This window comes from Pan troglodytes, chromosome 9 (assembly GCF_028858775.2).
Source record: "Pan troglodytes isolate AG18354 chromosome 9, NHGRI_mPanTro3-v2.0_pri, whole genome shotgun sequence".
NCBI lineage: Eukaryota > Metazoa > Chordata > Mammalia > Primates > Hominidae > Pan > Pan troglodytes.
Window position 1 is genome coordinate 120,749,744 of NC_072407.2, and position 19,651 is coordinate 120,769,394.

Sequence of the window (19,651 nt, forward strand, 5' to 3'; positions counted from 1 at the left end):
TCACTCCACATTCCCGGCCCTGGTCTACAAGGACCTACACAATCTGAATTCTACTAATCCCTCCCTCTTCAACTCATGCCATGCCCTAGTTGCTCATTCGGCTCCAGCCAGGCTGGCCCTTAGAGATTCGGATCAGCTTAACTCTTTCCCACTTCACAACCTTTGAATTTACTGTTTCCTCTATCTGGAGCACTCCTCCCTTCTCCTCACACAGCTGCTGCTTCTTATTCTTTTTTTTTTTTTTTTTTTTGAGATGGAGTTTCACTCGCCCAGGCTAGAATGCAGTGGCACGATCTCGGCTCACTGCAACCTCCGCCTCCTGGGTTCAAACAATTCTCCAGCCTCAACCTCCCGAGTAGCTGGGATTACAGGCACCCGCCACCATGCCCGACTAATTTTTGTAGTTTTAGTAGAGATAGGGTTTCACCATGTTGGCCAGGCTGGTCTCGAACTCCTGACCTCAGGTGATCCGCCCTCCTCAGCCTCCCAAAGTGCTGGGATTACAGGCGTGAGCAACCGTGCCTGGCCAGAACTGGCTTCTTAAAACAAATTTATCAGCCAATTTATCCAAACTTCATGGATTGGCACACAAGATGTCTTCTCCCAATCCTAATTCCTTCCTCCCTGTCTCTCTCGGCACCCTCTTTCCCCTCCCTCTTTCATGCCTCACCTTTACAGAAATTCAGTTCAGTTTAATAACTATTAACTGGACATCCACTGTGTTCCAGGCACTGTACTTGACTATGGGGGAGAAAATATGAATGAAAACAGATAGCTGACTTCAAGGAATTTATATTCTATTAGTAGCAAAGGTAGATAGACATATGAACAAATATAACACAATGTTCCATTCCATAATGAAGATATATACTAAGGCTAGAAGAAGTACTGAGGAAAAAGTAACTAATTCTGCAAGGGTACAATGGCATGATGCTTCAGAGAAGGTTTCAAGATGAAATTCTGAGGATTTCGAAAGTTGGGTAGGAAATGGTTAGGTGGATCAAGGACGGAAAAACATTACTGGCTGAGTCAACAACAGGTTGACTAGGATCTGGAGTGAAGTCCCGCAAGTAGCTTTAGTGTGTATGTGTGTGTTGGGGAGAGAAGTGGCGATACCTGAGGCTGGAGAGGCATCAGGAGTCACTATATCAACAGCCTCTGTGTTGGGCTATGAAGTTTGGACATTATCTTATAGGTGAGGGGAACCATTAAAGATTTTGAAGACGAGGATGACTTAATGGGACTTTAAGGACTATTACTCTGACAACCAAATAGAGATAGATTAAGAAGGGCCAAGCATATCAGTGAGGAGGTCCCTCATCATCTCTCAGACTATGGAAAATGGCTCCTAACTGATCTCCTTGGCCATCTAATCCATCCTCTACCCAGCAAGAAGAGAAAGAAGAAGAGAGAGCAGAATTCACTGACAATAAGTTAAACGACAGGACCTGGAGATAGGTTGGATTTGGGGAGGAAGAAGATGGAAAGAATGATGTCTAGGTTACTAGGTCTGTGTACTTGATGAGGTTGGAGGCAATAGCAACTGTCAGAGTCTAAGAGAAAGAGCAGGTTTCATGGCGGGCATGGTAAATCATGCTTTCAGAGATGCATAAGTTGAATACTGAATCTGGGGTGCCTCTAGGGAACGTACCTGGCAATATGGGACTGGAGGTAGGAGAGAGGTCAGAGGTGGAGATAGGGAAGGTACCTTCTGCATAGAGATGGCAGTTAGAACCACAGGAGTAGACATGATCTCCCAGGGAAAGGTGGGTACAGCTGGGAAGGGGGAGAAAGGATGAGCTCAGGAAAGAGCAACACCAGGTGGAGTCAGACAGTGGAACAGGATTTGGCAAGGTGGCTGCGAAGGGAGAGACAGGCAGAGGACAGGGAAAGAGTGGTGTTCCAGCAGCCAGAAGGAGAGGGGGCTTCAGGAAGAAGGAGTGGTTGGGAATTTCGAGGAAGTAAGATGAGGGCCAAAAACTACTGTTGGTTTTGGCAACTGGAAAGTCATTGCTAACCTTGGCAAGAGCATTTCCAGTATAGCACTGGGGCAGAAGACAGATTTTAGTAGGGTAATTGATACTGATAATAATACCTAATGTTTATTGACTGCTTATTATGTACCAGGCGTACGCTGTTTTATATGAATGATCTTATTTAATCCTCACAACAACCCTCCAAAGTGAGGCAGGCACAGTTATCTCTCTCTTTAGGGGGAGGGAAACAGGCTTAATCGTAAGAATCAGTTGGGGTGTAAACCCAGGTCTGTCTGTCAAGAAACTCCATACTCCACTTGATCTTAGCCAAAAGGCCAAGAGGCGATACAAACTCCATACTCTTCATGACTCTTCTTTATCCTTTCTTTCAAGTGAATGGAAGGTGAAGAAGTGGGGACACAGTCTTTTAAGAACCTTGGCTGAGGTGGGGAGCAGTGGCTCACACCTGTAATCCTAGCATTTTGGGAGACCAAGGCTGGTGGATCACCTGAGGTCAGGAGTTTGAGACCAACCTGGGTAGCATGGTGAAACCCCGTCTCTATTAAAAATACAAAAATTCGGCCGGGCGTGGTGGCTCAGGCCTGTAATCCCAGCACTTTGGGAAGCTGAGGCAGGCAGACCACGATGTCAGGAGTCCAGGACTAGCCTGGCCGACATAGTGAACCCCCGTCTCTACTAAAAATACAAAAATTAGCCAGGAGTGGTGTCACGCGCCTGTAGTCCCAGCTACTCGGGAGGCTGAGGCGGGAGAATCACTTGAACCCGGGAGGTGGAGTTTGCAGTGAGCCAAGATCTTGCCACTTCTCTCCAGCCTGGGCAAAAGAGCGAAACTCCAACTCAAAAAAAAAAAAGAATCTTGGCTGAGTAGAGAAGGAGAAAAATAAGGTGATCTTGAGAAGCGAGGATAGGGTTGACAATTTTTTTTTTAATTTATTCTTTTGAGACGGAGTCTCACTCTTGTTGCCCAGGCTGGAGCACAGTGGTGCAATCTCGGCTCCCTGCAACCTCTGCCTCCCGGGTTCAAGCGATTCTCCTGCCTCAGCCTCCTGAGTAGCTGGGATTACAGGCGCCCGCCACCAAGGCTGGCTAATTTTTGTACTTTTGGTAGAGATGGGGTTTCACCATGTTGGCCAGGATCGAATTCCTGACCTCAGGTGATCCGCCCGCCTCAGCCTCCCAAAGTGCTGAAATTAGAGATGTGAGCCACCGTGCCCAGCCAGCAATTATTGTAAGGTGTGAAAGGTTAGACCATGTTTATGTGTTCAAAATAGTATTATTTTTTTTAAAAATGTAAAACGACTAAATACTTAGAAGGAAGTGATTTTTCTGTATTTCTGTAGAGCATGCGCTGTTGCATTTCAGCTCCTCACTTAGTGCCTGGCTTTTCAGTAAAAGTGTGTGTTGAATGAATTATCAACAGATTACACTGAGCAGGATGGTGTGAAAGTGGAGAGGCTTGCAGGGAAGGGGGAAGGGCAGGGGTGCAGGCTTGCCATTTAAAACGCAGGACTCCTGCCAGGGCATGGTGGTTCACGCCTGTAATCCCAGCACTTTGGGAGGCTGAGGCGGGTGGATCACCTGAGGTCAGGAGTTTGAGACCAGCCTGGCCAACATGGTGAAACCCCGTCTCTACTAAATACAAAAAAATTAGCCAGGCGTGGTGGTGCATGCCTATAATCCCAGCTACTCGGGAGGCTGAGGCAGAAGAATCGCTTGAACCCAGGAGGCAGAGGTTACAGTGAGCCAAGATTGTGCCATTGCACTCCAGCTTGGGCAACAAGAGCGAAACTCCATCTCAAAAAAAAAAAAAAAAAAAAAAAAGCCAGGTGCGGTGGCTCATGCCTGTAATCCCAGCACTTTGGGAGGCCAAGGTGAGCAGATCACCTGAGATCAAGAGTTCGAGACCAGCCTGGCCAACACGGTGAAACCCCATCTCTACTAAAAATACAAAAATTAGCCAGGCGTGGTGGCAGGTGCCTGTAATCCCAGCTACTCAGGAGGCTGAGGTAGGAGAATCGCTTGAACCCAGGAGGCAGAGGTTGCAGTGAGCCAAGATCCTGCCATTGCACTCCAGCCTGGGGGACAAGAGCAAGACTTCATCTCAAAAAAAAAAAAAAAGCAGGATTCTTCATCATATTAGAATTTCAGATAAATGAAGAAGAAAAAAGAAAAAAAGAAATCATTGTGCTATAAAAACACATGCACATGAATGTTCATTGCAGCACTATTCACAATAGCAAAGACATGTAATCAAACTAAATGCCCATTAATGATGGATTGGATAAAGAAGATGTGGCACATATGTACCATGGAATATTATGCAGCCATAAAAAATGAGATCATGTCTTTTGTGGGAACATGACTGGAGCTGGAGGCTATCATCCTTAGCAAATTAAGACAGGAACAGAGCCCCAAATATCACATGCTCTCACTTTTAAGTGGGAGCTAAATGATAAGAACTTATGAACACAAAGAAGGGAACAACAGACACTGGGGCCTACTTGAGAGTGGAGGGTGGGAGGAGGGAGAGGAGCAGAAGAGATAACTATTGGCTACTGGGCTTAATACCTGGGTGATGCAATAATATGTACAACAAACCCTCATGACACATGTTTACCTATGTAACAAACCTTCACATATACCCCCAAACCAAAAATAAAAGTTAAAAAAAAAGTGTAGACATATATGCATATTCCTTAGCTCTATGCACCAAGACAGTTTGGAAATGGTCATACTCTAATAGCAGTTAACACCCCTAGTCCCAAATCTTGGTCTCTAAATACCGTTCTCCACTAAAAGAAACCAGGGATCCTTGGAGAAATGATTGATTTCAGGGCTGAGACAAGGAAAGTACAAGATGAACTCAGACCATCTTGCTGTGGCAGAAAGTAAAGAAGTGCTTAAAGAATGACAGAGATATGTCAACAGGATGTCGAAGGGGCTTGAAGGGGGCTCCCCTAACCAACTCTGAGCATCAAAATAAATAATGACAGTAAAAGGTCATAATCTATCAAATGAAGTAGGAATCCACATGTTCATACTGATACGAATAAAAGAATACATAAACAAATGAGAAGAGAACATTTTTCTTTACAGCAGAATAACAACTAATAAATTTAGAAGGAACAATGAAATTGAAAAAACCACTATTAGGCAAACTTCATAGTAATAATTCATTCAGCAAAAAAAAAAAAAAACTAAAAATAGTGAGTAAAACTATCATAAGGAACAGGATATGTACCTCAAAGAAGTACCTTTCCACAAAACACTTACTAATTACAAAGGGCAAAAGAGTAACTTTACAGCGGAAAGACCTAGCAGACACCACCTTAATCCAGGTCAAAGTTAACATTCTGGTGAGGTTTGGATTAAAAACAAATCAAATATGCAAACAAAATAAACGATTGTATCAACTTTTTTTTAAAAAGAGAACAAAGTTAACATTCTCAATAATGGTACAAATTGAAATCAGTTACCACCAGATGGTAGGCAATAACGCAGTATCACTTCTGTCCTATTCCTGCCAAAAAAAAAAAGAAACACTGAGAAATTGTTCCAGATTGAAAGAAACATGAGCCAGGTGTGCAGTGGCTCACGCCTGTAATCCCAGCACTCTGGGAGGCCAAGGTGGGTGGATCACCTGAGGTCAGGAGTTTGAGACCAGCCTGGCCAACGTGGCGAAACCCCGTCTCTACTAAAAATAAAAAAATTAGCTGGGTGCGGTGGCAGGTACCTGTAGTCCCAACTATTTGGAAGGCTGAGACAGGAGAATCGCTTGTACCCAGGCTGCGGAGGTTCCAGTGAGCTGAGATCTCGCCACTGCACTCCGGCCTGGGTGACAGAGCAAGACTCCATCTCAATTAAAAAAAAGAGAGAGAAAAGAAAAGAAAGAAAGAAACATGAAAACAAATGCAATGCATGGTCCTGGAAGAGACCCTTTTAATATAAAGGACAGTATTAGGGCCGGGCATGGCAGCTCACACCTGTAACCTAGCAATTTAGGAGGCTGAGGCAGGAGGATTGCTTGAGCCCAAGAGTTCAAGACCAGCCTGGGCAATATAGGGACCTATCTCTATGAAAAACTTTTTAAAAAATTTGCCGGGCATGGTTGTGCACATCTGTAGTCCTAGCTACTCAGGAGGCTGAGGCAGGAGGATCCCTTGGGAAGAACAGTTCCAGACTATGCTATGATGGCACCACTGCACTCCAGTCTGGGCAATAGAGTGAGACCCTGTCTGAAAAAAAAGGGGGGGTAGGGGGGACAGTAGTGGGACAATTAGAGAAATCTGATCTGGGCCTGTGGGTTAGATGGCTGTCATATACTTTTTTGAGTGTGTACTCATGTTAGGGAGGATGGGCATTGTGTTGGAAATTTAATCTTGGATGGTTCAGAAAAAAAGTTCTTGAAATTTTTTTTTAAATTTAAAATTCTTTCAGCATAAAATGAAAAATAAAATTTTAAAATCTATCAGTAATTCCTCTGATAAATAAGATAAGCTATTGAATTAATGGAACAAAAACAGTATACATAAAGAGAAACTTCCATAAACAAGAAAGAGCTCTTGGAAATTAAAAATATGATAGAAAATTTGTTTAAGTGTTCAACAGAAAATGTACAAAATAAAATTGAAGAAATCTTAGAGATAAAAGACAAACATAGAAAACAGAGGAGGATGGCCGGGTGCGGTAACTCATACCTGTAATTCTGGCACTTTGGGAGGCCAAGGCGGGAGGATCACTTGAGCCCAGGAGTTCAAGACCAGCCTTGGCAACACAGTGAGTCCGTGTCTCTACAAAAAATTTAAAAATTAGCTGGGTGTGGTGGCAGTCATCTATAGTCCCAGGTACTAGGGGTTTAGGGGAGCTGAGGTGGGAGGGATCGCTTGAGCCCTTGAGTCAAGGCTGCAGTGAGCTATGATTGTACCACTGCACTCTAGCCTGGGCAACAGAGCTGAGACCCTGTCTCAAAAACAAACAAACAAAAAGAAAATGGAGGAGGAAAACACAAAATACAAGCTCCAAGGCAATTAGATTAGGCCAGGAGATCCAGCATCTAACTAACGGGTGTTCAAAAGAAAAACAACATAGAAATCAGAAGGGAAGAAATCACCAAGCAAGTAATCAAGACTGATCCCCATATTGAAGGATACGAATCGCTAGATTGAAACATCCCATCTAGTGCCAGCACAGTCAATGAAAACAGACCCACAGCAAGGCACATCATCAAGAAATATCAGAAAATCAAAGACAAAGAGAAGAGGTCCCAGAAAGGGAAAACCTGAAGTAAACAAAAACAGCCCACATAGAAGAGCTTAGGAATCAAAATGACTTTAGACCTATTAACAGCCACACTGACACCGGAAGGCAGTGAAGGAGTGCCTTGAAGATTCAGAGGGAAAATTCTGTACAACCTAGAATCCTAAATAGAGCCAAACTTTTGTATGAAGTATGAAAGCAAACACACATATTTTCAAGCATGCAAGGTCTCCAAAAATTTATTTCTCATCTATATTTTATTCAGGAAGCTACTGGGGGATATGTGTCACCAAAATAAGGACATAAGCCAAGAAGGAGGAAAATATGGGATGAGGTGATGCAATGGGAGAAAAAGGTAAAGGGGATCTCTCGAAGCTGGTGAGGAGAGGTCAGAAGACAGCTCTGCACCAGGAGTAGTAGCAAATGACAGAAACCGAATGCAAACTAGTTTAAGCAAAATAAAAATATTGGCCTGGCATGATGGCTCACGCCTATAATCCCAGCACTTTGAGCGGCCAAGGTGGGTGGATCACTTGGCGCCAGGAGTTCGAGACCAGCCTGGTCAACATGGCTGATACGGTTTGGCTGTGTCCCCACCCAGAATCTCTTCTTGAATTGTAATCCCTGTAATCCCCACGTGTCAAAGGCAGGACCAGTTGGAGGTAATTAGATCAAGGGGAAGTTTCCCCATGCTATTCTCATGATAGTGAGTCTCATGAGATCTGATGGTTTTATAAGCGTCTGACATTTCCCCTGCTTGCACTCACTCCATCCTGCCGCCCTGTGAAGGAGGTGCCTGCTCCTCCTTTGCCTTCTGCCATGATTGTAAGTTTCCTGAGGCCTCCCAAGCAATGCGGAACTGTGAGTCAATTAAACCTCTTTCCTTTATAAAGGGTATTTCTTCACAGCAGTGTGAGAATGGAATAATACAAGGGTGGAACCCCGTCTCTACTAAAAATACAAAAATTAGACAGGCATGGTGGCACACACCTGTGATCCCAGCTTCTCGGGAGGCTGGGGCATGAGAATGGCTTGAACCTGGGAGTGGAGGTTACATTGAGCCAAGATAGCGCCACCGCACTTCAGCCTGGGTGACAGAGTGAGACTGTGTCTCAAAAAATATATATATTTAAAATATATATATATATAAACAAAATGTTGATATGTGTGGTGGGGTAGGTGAAGGAGTTTGTGCAAACTGAAAAGTCCAAGATTCAGGTTTTCAAATGCTGTTGTCAAGTTTGTCTCTCTTTCGGCTGTTTTCCTGTATTTAGGCTCTTTGTGTGGCAGCAAGAGGGACTCTGGAAGCTCAGGTTTACCTGCTAGTTTATGCATAAGATAACAACAGGGCCAGGTATGGTGGCTCGCACCTATAATCCCAACACTTTGGGAGGCTGAGGCAGGAGGATTGCTTGAGCTCAGGAGTTCCAGACCAGCCTGTGCAACATGGTGAGACCCCCATCTCTACCAAAACTACGAAAAATTTTAAAAATTAGCCAGGTAGGGTGGCCTGTGCCTGTAGTCCCAGCTACTAGGGAGGCTGAGGTGGGAGGATCCCTTGAGCCCAGGAGGTTGAGGCTGCAGTGAGCTGTGATCATGCCACTGCAGCACTCCAGCCTGGGCAATAGAGCAAGACCCTGTCTCAAAAAACACAGAAACAAAAACAAAACCATCAGGAGAACGTCAAGATTACCACTTTCCTGATGACTCTCATGAAACTCCCAGGGCAGATTCTAACAGGCCCAGCTTGGGTCATGTGTCCATCCCACAACCAATCATTGGTAAGGGAGATGGAATATTCTGATTGGCCAGGCAAGGTCAAGTCCCCAGCCCCAGGGCTATGATCCAAAGACAATGATATCACCTGCAAAGTTCTGATGAGCACTTTGTAATTGGTAAAGTGTGCAAATGTAACAATTATCACCTGTCCATAGCAGATTAGACCGTATATTAGAAGGAAAGAGAGTCTGTATTAAGTAAGCTCTACCCTTACAGCAAAGAGAAGTAGAAGTGGATAACAGGGAGACTGACAGGAAAAACTATACAAATTCCACATAGAAGTGCAGCATTCTGGGACATTTGCTGTAGAAAAAAATGGTTCTACAAACTTTATTATATAACATTGTTATCTCCATGATCTATTTAGAAAAGGTTTGGGGGTTTTTTGTTTTGGTTTTGGGTTTTTTTGGTTGTTTTTGTTTGTTTGTTTGTTTGTTTGTTTTGAGACAGGGTCGCACTGTGTCACGCAGGCTGAAGTGCAATGGTGCAGTCACGGCTCATTGCAGCCTCAACCTACCTGGGCTCAAGCAATCCTCCCACCTCAGTGTCCCGGGTAGCTCTGACTACAGGTATGTGCCGCAACATCTAGTTTTTAATTTTTTTGTGGAGACTGAGTCTTGCTATGTTGCCCAGACTGGTCTCAAGCTCCTGAGTTCAAGTGATCCTCCAACCTCAGCCTCCCAAAGTGCTGGGATTACAGGTGTGAGGTGGAAAAGTGTAATATACATTTTAAAATTCATGTCTGGAGAAGTCATCCTTGTCTGTGTGTTTAACTTGTCTATCCAGAATGACTTTTTCCAAAGTTGCCAGGTAGCTGGTGATTTAATAGGGACCCTGTCCTAGCAGAGAGTCAATCTCATTCAGAAGATGATGTAGGTTTATTACAGGACAGCAAACAGTGAAAACTAAATTGGCCATTTATACATTAAGTTCTATATACTAATTATGTTTTCAGTTCCACACTCCAAAACAGAATATTGAATTGGGTGGGTCCCTTAAAGTAGGGCAATTCTCATGTTTACATGTTAAGCTTGCTTGGCCAGAACTTGCTACCCTAAAAATATACTCACTCTACTCACATGTAGGATGTAAACACATCCCTCTTTGCAGATCTGTGTTTAATCTCTTGGGTTCTCTTTAGCAATTTCCTCATTAGTAAGTTGTGTGTCGGTGGAAAGTGCTCCCAGCAGCAAAAACACAAGCAGGTGCATAACATGTGGATTATCATGCTGATAGCACTTATCCCAGAAGATGACACATCTCACCCTTTTTCCATTTTACAAACAGCTCTGACATTAGATCCACCTGTTACTTCAGGACATTTCAGGAGCTTTTCCTCAGAAAGTCCAATCTCCTCCCCAGCTGATCTGCTTCTCATCCCATTAGCAATGTCACCGCACTTTATGCCGTGTGCGATCATATCCTTCCCCAAGTTATGACTATATCGTAGGGAGAAGAAAAGAGAAGAGAGAAGGAGAAGGCAAGGGAGAGAATAATTAATTCATAGTTCATTTATTAACTTCCTAGGCTTTGATTACTTGCCTGAATCCATTTTCTTCATATTTGGGCTGTACAGTAACCTGATTCTTTTGTTTTCTTCTGAGACAGGATCTTGCTCTGTCGCCCAACCTGGAGTGCTGTGGCGCCATCTCGGTTCATTGCAACCTTGACCTCCGCAGGCTCAGGTGATCCTCCCCACTCAGCCTCCTGGGTAGCTGGGACCACAGGTGCACACCACCATGCCTGGCTAATTTTTGTATTTTTTGAGACAGAGTCTCACTGTGATGCCCAGGCTGGTCTTGAACTCCTGGGCTCCAGCAATCTTCCTGCCTTGGCCTCCCAAAGTGTTGGGATTATAGGTGTGAGCCACCATGGCCAGCCTCAATTAATCTTTATATTCTCATTTCCCAGTATATTCTTCATCCTTCTTCATCTGCTTATCCTCAAAACCTCAGCTCAAAGCCATAAGGCCTTAAGTCTGTTTCCCTCATTAGAACATAAGTTCAACCTGGCAGGGTGGCTCACACCTGAAATCCCAGCACTTTGGGAGGCCCAGGCGGGAAAATTGCTTGAGCCCAGGAGTTTGACACCAGCCTGGACAACATGGGAAAACCCCACCTCTACAAAAAATACAAAAATTAGCCAGGCATGTTGGTGTGCACCTGTGATCCCAGATACTCAAGAGGCTAAGGTGGGAGGATCACTTGAGCCAGCAAGGTGGAGACTGCAATGAGCTAAGATCATGCCACTGAACTCCAGCTTGGGTGACAGAATGAGACCCTGTCTCAGAAAAAGACAAAAAGAAAAAGAAAAAAAAAGAAAATCTATCACTCTTCCATCTTTTCCCTGTACCTATAATTTATTCATTCAGCAAATATGTATTGATTGCCTACTCTATGTTAGGCAGTGTGTGGCTGAATGGTTCTCCTGTTATAATAATAATGATAATAATTTAAAAGAGAATAATGTTTATCAAGGCCAGCCTGAGCAACATAAGGAGACCCCATCTCTACAAAAAATAAAATTAAGTTAAAAAAAATCAGGGCTGGGCAAGGTGGCTCACGCCTGTAATCCTAGCACTTTGGGAGGACAAGGCAGGCAAATTGCCTGAGCTCAGGAGTTCAAGACCAGCCTGGTCAACATGGCAAAACCTCGTCTCTACTAAAAATACAAAAAATTAGCAGGACATGGTGGCATGCCCTTGTAATCCCAGCTACTCAGGAGGCTGAGGCATGAGAGTCGCTTGAACCCGGGAGGCAGAGGTTACAGTGAGTCGAGATAGTGCCACTGCACTCTAGCCTGGGTGACAAAGCGAGACTCTGTCTCCAAAAATAAATAAATGAATAAAAATAATTATTTTTGTTGAGACGGTCTCACTCTGTTGCCCAGGCTGGAGTGCAGTGGTGCCATCTTGCCTCACTGCAGCCTCAACTTCCTGGGATCAAGTGATCCACCCCAGCCTCCTGAGTAGCTGGGAATACAGGTGCATGCTATCCTGCCCAGCTAATTTTTGTACTTTTTGTATACTCTGGGTTTCACCATGTTGACCAGGCTGGTCTCGAACTTAGCGTAAGCGATACGCCCACCTCAGACTCCCAAAGTGCTGGGATTATAGGCATGAGCCACCATGCCTGGCCAAATTAAGTTAAATCAAATTAAAATTTTTAAAAAAGAATGTCATAGAAATGGAATCATACAGTGATTAACTTTTTTCACATGCTGTATTTAAATTCACAATCCATTTTGAATTAATTTTTGTGTAAGATGTGAAGTTTAGGCCGGGTGCAGTGGCTCACGCCTGTAATCCCAGCACTTTGGGAGTCTGAGGTGGGTGGATGGATCGCTTAAGCTAAGTTCAAGACCAGCCTGGTCAACATGGTGAAACCCCATCTCCTCTAAAAATACAAAAAATTAGCCGGGCATGGTGGTGTGCACCTGTAATCCCAGCTACTCAGGAGGCTAAGGCGGGAGAATCACTGGAACCCAAGAGGTGGCGGTTGCAGTGAGCCAAGATTTCACCACTGCACTCCAGCCTGGGCAACAAAAGCAAAACTCTGTCTCAAAAAAAAAAAAAGTGACATTTAGGTCAAGGTTCTTTTTTTATTTCTTTTGCCTATGGAGGTCCAATTTCTACAGGGCTATTCATTGAAAAGACTATTCTTCCTCCATTGAATTGCTTTTGCTCCTTTGTCAAAAATCAATTTCTGGCTTGTTCCATTGACCTGTGTGTCTGTCACTACTCCATACTGTTTAAATTACTATATCTTTACAGTGAGTCTGTAGCAATAGAGTAAATCTTAACATCAGACAGAATGATTCCTTCCAGATTATTCTTCTGTTTCCAAATTGTTTTAGCTATTCTAGCTCCTTCGACTTTCTGTATAAATTTTAGAATAAGCTTGTCTTCACTTACAGAAAATCTTGCTGGACTCTTCAATTTTAATAATTTTAAAGTTTTCTTCATTTCACTTATTTAATGTGTATTAGCTTTTAAAATGATTTATTCTATTGTATGTCACACAGATGGTCAGAAGACACCAAATTTCCTATGTTTCTAAGAGGTAGGGCAAGCCCTCTTTTGTCATGGTAGTCATCAAATAATTCCATACGTTATCTTTACAAGTGTTCCTTAAACCTCACAGCAACCCTAAGAGGAATATACTAGTAGTTTCTCTGTTTTACAGATGAGGAAACTGAGGCATGGATAGATTACATAACATGTCCAGTGTCTCATAGCTAGAAAGTGGCAGAGTTGGGATTTGAACCAAAGCAATCTGGTTCCAGAACACATACTGTTATCCTCTGTGCTATGCTGTTCTGTTTGAATATAGTTATCTCATCCAAGAAATTTTTATTCAGTGCCTATTATGTGCCAAGGACTGTTCTAGGTGCTGTGTGTTCTAGGTGTCCTATGGCACCCATGAGTAAAATAAAAATAAAATAAAGCAGTGATTAAGACAAAATCCCAGCTCCCATGGAGGTTCTATTGTAAAGGGGGAGAATTTACTGTATTAATGCAATAATTATTGTTTTGTTGAAGTATTATTTTATTATTTAATTTATATTGAGGACACAGACACTTTAAATATAGGAGCTGGGATCTTACCCAAAAGATATGCTTATTCACTGGATATAAATATTCACCATAATTCTACCAATCTTCTGGAGACTGAAAAATCCCTCAGTTGGGAGATAGATAAAACCATCTTGGGCTGGGCGTGGTGGCTCATGGCTGTAATCCCAGCATTTTGGGAGGCGGAGGCGGGCGGATCACGAGGTTAGGAGATCAAGACCATCCTGCTAACACAGTGAAACCCCATCTCTACTAAAAACACAAAAAAATTAGCTGGGCCTGGTGGCACGCGCTGGTAGTCCCAGCTACTCAGGAGGCTGAGGCAGGACAATCGCTTGAACCCAGGAGGCAGAGGTTGCCACGAGCCAAGATCGCACCATTGCACTCCAGCCTGGGTGACAGAGTGAGACTCTCTCAAAACAAACAAACAAACAAACAAACAAAAAAACCATCTTGACTTCAAACACCATAGATTAGTTTTGACTATTTTAGAACTTTAGATAAATAAAATTATACGGTATATTTTCCTTTCTGACTTCTTTTGCTCAACATTATGTTGGTAAGATTCACACATTTGTCGCATGTAGTTGTAGTTTGTTCATTCTTGTTGTGCTGTTCCATTGAGTGAAATAACCTAGTTTATCCATTCTATTGCAATGTGGAGATAGAGATTGTCTCCAATGGCCGGGCGCAGTGGCTCACGCCTGTAATCCCAGCATTTTGGGAGGCCGAGGCGGGTGGATCACTTGAGGCCAGGCGTTCGAGACCAGCCTGGCCAACATGGTGAAACCCTGTCTCCACTAAAAATACAAAAATTAGCCGGGCGTGGTGGTGCATGCTTGTAATCCCAGCTACTCAGGAGGCTGAGGCAGGTGGATGACTTGAACCCGGGAGGTGGAGGTTGCGGTGAGCCGAGATAGTGCCACTGCACTCCAGCCCGGGTGACAGAGCTAGACTCTCTCTCAAAAAACAAACAAACAAACAAAAAATATGATTGTCTCTTTTTGACTTACAAATATTATATATTTTAATAAAAATATATTAAAATACATTATAATATATTAAAATATATTATAATAAAAATAATATTAATATTATTATTTGGCTTACAAATATAAATAGTATATGATTATGGTCAGTTTTAATACGGCCAAACAATTTTCTAAAGTCATACTATTGTTTCATACTGCTTTCAAAAATGTTCTTTTGTTTTCCCTTATATTTAGCAAAATATTTTGTTGAGGACTCCAACTCATTTCATCTACAAACAAAAGTTTAAAAATCTATGCTTAGACCAAAGGGATGGAAAAAGAACAGCAAAGACACAGGAAACCTGAGGGAGGAGGAAACTGGGACAGATTCAGGACTGTTTGGCCAGCCAGTTCTTCCTGTAAGATATTCTCTTTCAAGAGCTAAGCTTTGGGGGTTTTAATTCTGTTTTAATAAAACACAGTGTTCCTTTACATAGTTGAACTGAATTGTTTTCCAACAAATATGAATTAAATTGCCTCATTATTTATTTAGGTTAAACAATTAAACTGTAAGCTTAAGAGGAAAGGGACCTTGTACATTCTTCAACATTATAGCCTCAGACATAACAGATGCTCAATAAATGTTTGGATAAATGAATGAATAAATAAATGAATCAGTTTCCTAAAACTTAGCAACTATCTATCATGACCTGATGTAGCATAGTTGGTTCATTATGCTGTGTCTCAAATTCAATGATCCAGGCCTTTCTCCTGAGTCTACCCCAAATACCATGAGACTATATTGGAGCTCTCTTGGGATTATACATGGAGGATCAATAGGCTGGACAACCCCACTCCCTCAGACAGTCAGCCTGGCACTGCCCTTATAGAGATCCTGGTCAAACAGTAGACATAGGCCAAGCACAGTAGCTCACGCCTGTAATCCCAGCACTTTGGGAGGCCGAGTTGGGAGGATCACTTGAGGCCAGGAGTTTGAGACCAGCCTGGGCAACATGGTGAGACCTCATTTCCATTAAAAATAAAAAATTTAGCCATGCATGGTGTCATGCACCTGCACTTCCCAGCTATTCATGAGGCTGAGGCAGGATGATTTCTTGAGCCTGAGAAGTCAAGGCTACAGTAAGCTGTGATTAGCCTGGGCGACAGAGCGAGACCCTGTCTCAAAAAAAAAAAAAAAAAAAAGAGATAATTTATGAAAGAATATGTACACACACTCAGAATGATGCATGTGGCTTAACTGTTTACAAGTGTGAATAAGTGGCTCATTTACATAGAGTATCACATTTAATCCTCTCAAAGCCCTAAGGGGCTTGTTATTATAATCTTCGTTTTATAAATGAGGCAGTTCAGAGAAATGAGGTGAGTTGTTAAAGGTCACAACCAGTAATTGTTAAAGCCTCAATTTAAACTTAGGTCTGTCTAGAGCCTGAGATTTTAAGAATTATGTGTGCATAAATAATTTAAAAATTAAATTTTCTTTGGCTCTCAAGGACATGTATTTTTGCATCTGATTTCAATTAAGCTAAATACATTTGGTGCCGACTAGGTACCGAAGACATTTATATAACTTAATATTACAATGTATTTACTTTCTCTAAGCACTCCTTCAGCTTCCCTGATTAGGAGGCGGCAGGGTCTCGAAAGAAAACTTCCTTTCTGATGTATGGAACAGACGACTAGGAGCCTGCGTGAGTAGGTCTTAGGGTGAAGGAAGCCTTTTCAGAAGGGGAGATGAGGGAGAGAGGAAAATGAATTGGCAGGAAAAAGGCAGAAAAGGTATTTCAAGAGGGAAGTCTGAAAATTATTTCCATCAGAGCTTTCTGTGACTTGTTTTAATGATAGCCATCCAGGTTTTTTATTTTATTTATTTATTTTATTTTATTTTGAGATGGAGTCTCACTCTGTTGCCCAGGCTGGAGTAGAATGGCGCGATCTCAGCTCACTGCAACCTCCGCCTCCTGGGTTCAAGCGATTCTCCTGCCTCAGTCTCCTGAGTAGCTGGGACTACAGGCGCCCACTACCACATCCAGCTAATTTTTGTGTTTTTTTAGTAGAGACAGGGTTTCACTATATTGGCCAGGCTGGTCTCAAACTCCTGACCTTGTGATCCACCCATCTCGGCCTCCCAAAATGCTGCGATTACAGGCATGAGCCACCGCGCCTGGCCAGCCATCCAGTTCTTGAAGGCCAAAGAAAGCATAATAAACCTGAAGATTCTTGGCAGATCCTTGCATTGCTGGACTGCAGGGTGCATAAACACCCTGGGTGACAGATGACGTGGCCGGCCACCTCAGGCCCATCCCTGTGCACTGGGTCTGGACGGTGCCAGCTCCTTGGCAACACTGCAGGCTGTTATGACCCTGTGCCAGGGCGGGGGAGGGGCCGAGCACCAGGTGACGTGGCAACACCGCAGTCAAAGGAAAGCCATGCTAAGAGGCCACTGCCCCGCAGTCCTGTGACAGGCAAGGGGAATGCAGGAATATTGGGGAAGAGGGGAGGGGTGGAGGGGAAGGATCATTGTTGCACGGCTCTAGCAAGAAAGAAAATCTAAAATTCTGCTTCATGGCTCAGCTCCCAGCACAGCTAATGCTTGGAATGGACCAGTTGCCTGGACAGTTTCAATTATTTGTCATAAGCAGCTCAGGCCTTGGTGTGCAGATTTCCTTTGCCCCTCAGTTTCAGATGGCCCACTGTGGCCCCTGCTTATGATTCAGACTGAAATAGCTGCCTGTTTTGCATGCCAGTTAAGCCTGCATTTCAGTTCTTGTTTCTTTGAAAGGACCTGTCAGGGAAGCAGTCTGAAATGTCAGGTTCCGGTTTGGTATTCCCCCTCTACCTTCAACCTTGTAGCTTGACTTTTGTGGGATTCCCACTCATGCTCAGAGTCCCCTCATGCGAATAGGCTTATCTAATTCACAAGTAGCTCGGTGATGTGATGATGCCTGGCCCTGTGAAATCATACTTTTTCACCTTACATCACCTTCCATGGACTGGCTGGAATTCAGATTAGTTAGCCATCCCATTCTTGCTTGGACATGCTTATTAAAGATAGAGGATATTGGCCAGGCGCAGTGGCTCATGCCTGTAATCCCAGCCCTTTAGGAGGCTGAGGCAGGTGAATCATCCAAGGTCAGGAGTTCAAGACCAGCCTGGCCAACGTGGTGAAACTCCGTCTCTACTAAAAATACAAAAAATTAGCCGGGTGTGGTGGCACGCACCTGTATTCCCAGCTACTCGGGAGGCTGAGGCAGGAGAATTGCTTGAACCCAGGAGGCAGAGGTTGCAGGGAGCCAAGATCGTGCCACTGCCCTCCAGCCTGGGCAACAGAGTGGGACTCCATCTCAAAAAAAAAAAAAAGGCATTATCAATTATCAAGGAATTATCAATTTCTCCCTACAAAATAACTGAGGAGTCCTACATAGATCTTTACAATTGTCTGTGTAGAGGTTCAAACTCCTGAAAGTTGGCTGGTCCTTGTTCATATCTACCCCATACCTGTGTTAATACCGTTTACATTTACTCTTTCAGACACAGGGGAACAAGGTCCTGAGCAAAGGAGGACTTGGTATGAACAAGTGGGTATGGTGCCGCCATTGCTTCTGGCTTGGGTCTCTACAACTTTGGTGGAGCTTCCAAGAGCTCCATGTGGGGACAGAGCATTAGATGGTTGACAACATCTGTGGTCTGCAGGAGCCACTATGCGGAGGGCCCAGGGAAGAATTTGCCATTTTCAATGAAAAACACGTGGCAGTTACTAATTATGATGACTTTGTACTGGGATCGGGATCTGCGGCACCCTTCTTTAAAGTAAAACACCAACTGCTTAAGAAATAAGAATGTTTTAGTTTATCCATTGAACAGACATGAAGAGTGTTTCAAGAGTTGCCCTTTGAAAAATGGATCAAACTCTTGAACTCATGTAGCATACTAGATATGTTTGTGAATAAACTCATGACATGAAAAATCAGTCAATCAATTTAGCCTTGGACATAAATAGATAATGGCTTCTCATTCCCCGTTTACAGTGGCCCCTCCTTCTCTTGTCTTTTCCAAATACAAGACCGCTTAGATCTTTATCATCATCCTGAGGAGCTGATATTCAAGATTATATGTAAGACATGGGGAACTTGAACTCAGAGGGGTTTTTTTTGTGTTTGTGTGTGTGTGTGTGTGTGTGTGTGTGTGTGTGTGTGTGTGTGAGACAAGGTCTCACTGCTGCCCAGACTGAGTGCTGTGGCACAGTCACAGCTCACTGTAGCATCAACCTCCTGGGCTCAAGCGATCCTCCTACCTCAGCCTCCTGAGTAGCTGGGACCACAGGTATGCACCAGTATGCTCGGCTAGTATTTTTATATTTTGTAGAGACAGGGCTTTGCCATGTTGTCCAGACTGGTCTTGAATTCCTGGACACAAGTAATCTTCCTGTCTTGGCCTCCCAAAGTGCTGGGATTACAGGTGTGAGCCACCGTGCCCAGCCAGAATTGGAGATTTTTAAATACAGAAATTCTCAAGTGCTTTGCCCAGGAAGGGCTACATTTGTCAACTTTTCTGGCTGCTAGAGCAGGTCAGAGAGGGCTAATATTCCTGTCAGAGGTGGTAGATTTCCTCTGACCCCATTTGTTCATCTCTACACTTTCTGAAGAAAAGTCCCTTTTCAGATGTCTATATATTTTTAAATATTCTCATTATTTAGAAAGCTCCTTTCTTTGGGTTCTGAGTGAATTACTCCCATGTGTTAAGAGTTGGGAAGTGATAGGAAAGGTAGGGTCCAAGGAAAGTAGTCAAAATTGATCAAGGACCCAGCTGAAAGATAAATGAAGTTGAACAGTTCACAAAAGAGGAAATATATTGGGCTAAAAGACACGTGGGAAAATGTTCAACTTCACTAATAACAAAAGAAATGCAAATTTTAAGAACCAGGTACCGTTTCATCTATAAAATTTGCAAAAGTTAAAAATGTGTGGCCTGGCGCAGTGGCTCATGCCTATAATTCCAGCACTTTGGGAGGCCAAGGCGGGTGGATCATGAGGTCAGGAGTTCGAGACCAGCCTGGC

The 19,651-nt window shown here is 43.4% G+C and overlaps 1 pseudogene; it reads left to right on the forward strand.

Annotated features, from left to right (window-relative positions):
* The first annotated feature begins 18,173 nt into the window (after positions 1-18,173).
* LOC107967362 (cytochrome c oxidase subunit 7C, mitochondrial-like) lies at positions 18,174-18,509 on the forward strand (annotated as a pseudogene).
* The last annotated feature ends 1,142 nt before the right edge of the window (positions 18,510-19,651 follow it).